Source organism: Salvelinus sp. IW2-2015, linkage group LG5 (genome assembly GCF_002910315.2).
Source record: "Salvelinus sp. IW2-2015 linkage group LG5, ASM291031v2, whole genome shotgun sequence".
Lineage (NCBI taxonomy): Eukaryota > Metazoa > Chordata > Actinopteri > Salmoniformes > Salmonidae > Salvelinus > Salvelinus sp. IW2-2015.
The window spans coordinates 6268616-6275375 of record NC_036844.1 but is presented as its reverse complement, the minus strand read 5'-3'; positions in this window follow the sequence as shown (position 1 = coordinate 6275375).

Here is a 6760-nt window from a genome sequence, read left to right as displayed (position 1 = left end):
TTTACGTTTAGGGCAAATCCAACAACACATCACTAACTACCACGCTTCATATTTTCAAGCATGGTGGTGGCTGCATCATGTTATGGGTATGCTTGTTATCGCCAATGTAACATATATACGGCGGGAGTCAGAAAGCAGGTGCAGAAGGCGAGTTTAATAGCAAACAGATGCAAAAGAACAAACATGGGACGCGTACTGAATGTGAGAGAACACTGATGACAACTGAGGGCTAAGTAAAAGGCGAAGTAATCAGGGTAGTGATGAAGACCGCTGAAGCTAGTGCCCCTTCTATGGCACTAGCGGTCTCCAGCGACACCACAAAGAGGTGTGTGGCCCCTACCTCCATGGGTGCAGCCTCTGCCTCAGGACAGCCGAAGGAGGGAGGCGAGTGGCAAGGTGGACACCGTTGCTCCCAAAGAAGGTTATCCAGACGGATGGCCATCGAGATGAGTGCATCCAAGGATATGTTGTCATCCTGACATGCCAACTCCGTCTGCACTTCCTCGTGCAGTCCACTGCGGAATAGAATGCGGAGAGCCAGCTCATTCCATCCACTGGAGGCTGCCACAGTCCGAAAGTTGAGGGTGTACTCCACAGCGGTCTGGGCACCCTGCCGGGGTTGGAAAAGTTGATCACCTCCCTCTCTGCCCTCTGGAGGATGGTCGAAGACCGCCCTGAACAGACCATGAGCCTCTCAAAGGAACCCAGCTTTTCCTCTTCTCTCTCCCAGATGGCCGTAGCCCACTCCAACGCCCGTCCGGTCAACAGGGAAATGACTGTGGCAACCTTGGACCTCTTGGTGGTGGGGGCTCCCATCTGATAGGCAAAAGAGGGAGCATTGGAGTAGGAAGCAGTCGGGCATTGCTGACCTGGGCGGGCGGCTGGGTAGGCTGGGGGCCTGGCTCACTGTGACGACCCGTGGTAGGTGGCCTACTGATAGGGGTATGGAGAACCTCGTTGTTGGTGTCGAAGGCGGTGGAGAACGCGGAGGACCTCCATGGCCGTTCCCAGTTTTGCCAGCTGGTCATGGTGTTGATGGAGTAGATGACCTTGTTCAATCTTCTGCTGCTTCCGTAATTGTGAGGTGTTATTCATGTTATGTATACGCCGGGAGTCAGAAAGCAGGTGCAAAAGGTGAGTTCAGGAACAGGTACAAAAGAACAACCATGAGATGTGTACTAACCATCAGAAAAAAACAACCAATAACATCGAAGGACTGATGACAACAGAGGGATAAATAAAGTGGAAGTAATCAAGGTAGGGATGAAGTCCAGCTGTGTCTAATAATAGGGCGTAGGTGTGTGTAATGATGGTTGCCAGGTATACGTAATAATGGGTTGCCAGTACCGGTAGTTAGTAGTTCCTGAGTGGCCTAGTTACAGTTTTGACTTAAATCGGCTTGAAAATGGCTGTCTAGCATGGATCAACAACAAACTTGACAGAGCTTGAAGAATAATGTGCAAATATTGGGTGTGCAAAGCTCTTAAGAAACTTACCCAGAAAGACTCACCGCAGTAATCTCTGCCAATGGTGATTCTAACATGTATTGATTCAGGGGTTTGAATACTTTAAATGAGATATTTCTGTATTTCATTTTCAGTAAATTTGCTAACATTTCTAAAAACATATTTTCTTTTCTTCATTACGGATTATTTTATGTAGATGGGTGAGAAAAAAACCATTTTAATCCGTTTTGATTATTGGCTGTAACACAACAAAATGTGTGTTCAACCCTTTCTCTCCCCCTCTACTTCACTCCTCTCTCCCCGCCTTTTTCTACTTCACACCTTTCTCTCCCCTCTCACTCTCCATTTCACCTCAGTCTTTCCTCTCCCCCTCTCCTCATTCTACCTTACCCCCAGCCATCCTCCCTCCACTATATCGTTCGTGTGCCCTTTACCCTTCCTTCCTTCCCTCCCTGGTGTACATTCCAAGCTATCACTTTCCCAACTCCCTAATTCATACCACTCTACCCACTTCACTTCTTCATCTTGCAGTCTCTCTCTCTCTCTCTGAAGAGTTGTCTCACCCTTGTTATTCCTGCACTCTCTCTTTCTGTATACACACACACACACACACACACACACACACACACACTGTACAGCATCATAGCATCTTTTTGCTAGGATTATACCACCTCCATGTAATGCTTATGTAATGTGACCCTAGACTATTTCTTCTACTTCTGTATTGGATCTGTGTGATTGGGAAGATCTTACAAGCATATTTAACAAGGCAAAATCTCTTTTACAACTACACCACACCTGCGGCTCCTCTTGCTAGCTAAATATCTGACTTCCCATTCTACCAACCACACATTATCTAGGTCATAATCAGCCTCTGCAGGAACAGAGAGAGAGAGACTCAACATTGTCTGTCTGTGTGTGTGAAAAAAATGAACACCTCACAGTGGAAGAGATGATCATGAACATGGTGTGTGTGAGTGTAAGAATCCAGACAGCGACCATTTAGTTGCAGTTTGTGACCCATTACCTTGGTTGTGCGAGCTGGACATTCAACCTGGACACCTCAATTAAAACATCAAATTTTTGGGGCATTTAAAACCTTGAATTTGTTAAACAGTAAAGTGCATTATCCTTGTGATTCCTGTGATAAAATTTCTGCCCTGCCGCTGTGCTTGCCTGTTTCACTGTGGCCGGTACCTCTTGCAGCATGATTTACTAGTGGTTTCACTGGTCGCACTGTAGACATCCTAATAAAAACGATCAGCGTTAAATCAAGTTGCCTCATTATTTCTCCCGCCCCCCAGAAAAACCATAATGTAAAAGCGCGGTAATCCTTCTGTTTAATCATCCTATCCTGCCACACTGATTCGAGACCTGCTCTCTTATTTGAACATAGAGGTTATGGGGAGGGCCGGTGGGGTAAGTAACTGATCTTAAATCCAGAGAAAGTTGGTGATCGAACCCAGAATGAGCCAGAGAACTTGTGGTAAAGAGAAAGCGTATTTGAAAGCAACTTGTTGTCCATATTTAAGAGAGGAGAGTCTCAGCTTTCTGTAGGTTTACTTTTTATTTCTCAATCATTGTTGAGGTCAAAGCACACTGTTTTACAATAAAGATAGCTGATATTGCTTTGAAATACGGAGCTTGTGAAATTGCGCATCGGCCATCGCAATTGCACTGGCATAGCCGGAGGAAGTGGAAGTAGGGGTGCTGGAGGTGCAGCAGCACCCTCTGATAAATTGAAATCATTTTGCACAAATGGCCAAAAATATATAACTCCTATTTAAACAGACATGAATAAAGACAAACAACAGAGAACATAATTTAGCCACAGAGGATCAATAGCTTCCCCCCCAAAATGCTGTGGTTTAATAAGGATCGGCGTCCCGTCAACGGGACAGTTGTAAATCATGCAGTGCATTATGTCAAGATCGCAAATTTTAGAGAAACAACAAATGTCGGTACATATAAGGGTCTTATATCGGCTGAAAGCTTAAATTCTTGTTAATATAACTGCACTGTCCAATTTACAGTAGCTATTACTGCAAAATAAATGGCATGCTATTGTTTGAGGAGAGCTCCTAACAACAAAACAGATTTTTCACCGCGATAGGTTTGATAAATTCACCTCTGAAGGTAAAACGTGTACTTACATTCGGAAATCTTGCTCTGATTTATCATCCAAAGGGTCCCAGAGATAACATGAGGTGTCGTTTTGTTAGATAAAATCATTTTCATATCCTAAAAAGGTCCAAATAGCATGCACGATCGATTTTGTATCTCCACTCGTTCAATTTGCAAAGAAAGGAATCTGTGAAAATCTCACCCTAAACGTTGTATCAACGAGTCAAGTCACGTTCGTATCTATTCCTCAGAGATCCTAGAAGGTAACAAGACGTCACTATATCATTAGGGGTGTAGTATATCCTATAGGACACCATATTTGGTCAGAGAGTGACGCCTTCATGGCACGCCGATGTCAAAGAAGCACCAATCGGGGTCAAACAAAACTAGCTAGATAGCCAATGAGCTGGGCTTTACGGGAGTGTCCGGAAACCATGTATATGTCATAAAATGTAGCTTCTAAACTTGTACGACAGCATGCCTTTTCATTTTGGACAAAAATTATGAGGATATTCAGAGTTATGAAGTGATGAAAACTAATTGTTTTGCAAATGTTGAACTTATAATATGGCTACTAATACTTGGAAAGCTAAATCAAAGTCCAAGTATACAGATTTGACGATATTCTTGCAGAAAAATGGAATATGAATGTGAATGTCTCCTTCACGATTTGCCCAAATGTACCTGGGGACTCAGTCATACTTCAAATTAACCATCTGAAACTTTGCACATACACTGCTGCCATCTTGTGGACACTATGGGAATTACAACCAGAGTGATGGCTATAACAGTGACCTTTCTCTTGCATTTCAAAGATGGTGGTAAAAAAAACACTGGTGGTTTTATTCTTTGTCTTCTACCAGATCTGTTGTGTTATATTATCCTACGTTCAATTCACATTTCCACAAACTTCAAAGTGTTTCCTTTCAAATGGTACCAAGAATCGATATCCTTGCTTCAGGGCCTGAGCTACAGGCAGTTAGATGTGGGTATGTCATTCAGGCGAAAATTGAAAAAAAGGGGGCTATCCCTGAGAAGATTTATATCACAATGACATAAAGTGCATTTGGAAACTATTCAGACCCCTAGACTTTTTCCACATTTTGTTTCGTTAGTCTTATTCTAAAATTTATTTWTTTTTTTATCAGAAAATTACACACAATACCCCATAATGACAAAGCAAAAACATTTTTTTTCGAAATGTTGGGAAATGTATAAAACCATTGATGAATTTTTGTTTATTTACACAAGTACTCAGATCCTTTGCTATGAGATGTGAAATTGAGCTCAGGTGCATCCTGTTTCCATTGATCATCCTTGAGATGTTTCTACAACTTGATTGGAGTCCACTTGTGGTAAATTCAATTGATTGGACATGATTTGGAAAGACACACCTGTCTATATAAGGTCCCACAGTTGGTGGTGCATGTCTGATCAAAAACCAAGCCATGAGGTTCGAAGGAATTGTTTGTAGAGCTCCGAGACAGGATTGTGTCGAGGCACAGATCTGGGGAAGGGTACCAAAACATTTCTGCAGCATTGAAGGTCCACAAGAACACAGTGGCCTCCATTATTCTTAAATGGAAGAAGTTTGGAACCACCAAGACTCTTCCTACATCTCTGGAGAGACCTGAAAATAGCTGTGCAGCGACGCTCCCCATCCAACCTGACAGAGCTTGAGAGGATCTGCAGAGACGAATGGGAGAAACTCCACAAATACAGGTGTCCAAGCTTGTAGCGTCATACCCAAGAAGATTTGAGGCTGTAATCGGTGCCACAGGCGCTTCAACAAAGTACTGAGTAAGGGTCTGAATACTTATGTAAATGTGATTTTTTTTATCTTCAGTTTTTTATTTTGTATACAGTTGAAGTTGGAAGTTTACCTACACCTTAGCCAAATACATTTAAAATCAGTTGTTCACAATTCCTGACATTTAAGCCTAGTATAAATTCCCTGTCTTAGATCAGTTAAGATCACCACTTTATTTTAAGAATAATGGTAGAGAGTGATTTATTTCAGCTTTATATTCTCTCATCACATTCCCAGGGGGTGAGAAGTTTACATACACTGGTAGCATTGCTTTTAAATTGTTTAACTTGGGTCAAACGTTTCTGGTAGCCTTCCACAAGCTTCCCACAATAAGTTGGGTGAATTTTGGCCCATTCCTCCTGACAGGACTGGTGCACTTCACAAAATAGATGGCTTCATGAGGAAGGACAATTATGTGCATATATTGAAGCAACATCTCAAGATATCAGTCAGGAAGTTAAAGCTTGGTCGCAAATGGGTCTTCCAAATGGACAATGACCCCAAGCATACTTCCAAAGTTGTGGCAAAATGGCTTAAGGACAACAAAGTCAAGGTATTGGAGTGGCCATCACAAAGCCCTGACCTCAATCCTATAGAAAATGTGTGGGCAGAACTGAAAAAGCGTATGCGAGCAAGAAGCAAAAAAGCACACGAAATGAAACTTTCATTTCATTTGTAATTCATCAATGTCAAGTTTCACCCGGAGCTTTTCAAACTAGTACAAACCTGACTACTAAAAGTACCACTTATTGAAAATGAAATACAGAAATATCTAATTCACATAAGTTTTCATACCCCTCCGCCATGACACTCCAAATTGAGCTCAGGTGCATGCAATTTCCTTTGATCCTCCTTGAGATTGTCACGACAACTTGATTGGAGTCCACCTGTGGCCATTTAAATGATTTGGAAATTGTTATAAAGTAACATACCTGTCTATAAGGTCCCAAAGTTGACAGTGCATGTCAGAGATGTAAAATATGGCGGAAGTGGACGCTGATGTGGAGCGTGAATATAATGGCGGGGGGGGAGGGGAATATTGTCCAAAACAATAGAAACGGAGCAAAGTAGCGTACAGTGATGAGCKATGTCCCTTCTTATCTTATCAGCTGATTGGATTCCTAATTTGAAAGAATCCACTTGATATATCCAAACTGGTAGCGAGAGAGTGCAGGGTAAAGTGTAGGTTGTGAGAATCACGACGAGAGGCAGACTTTTTTTGTTCGTCTGAGGATTAGAAGGAGTGTGTTGCGTCTTACCCGGATTTGAGAAGTTTGATGTGTCCTGTGTGTCTCTTCGGAACAGGGCACCCCTCAAGAGAGCAATGTCTGGCATTTCGTGGGAAGTCAATGTTGCAGAG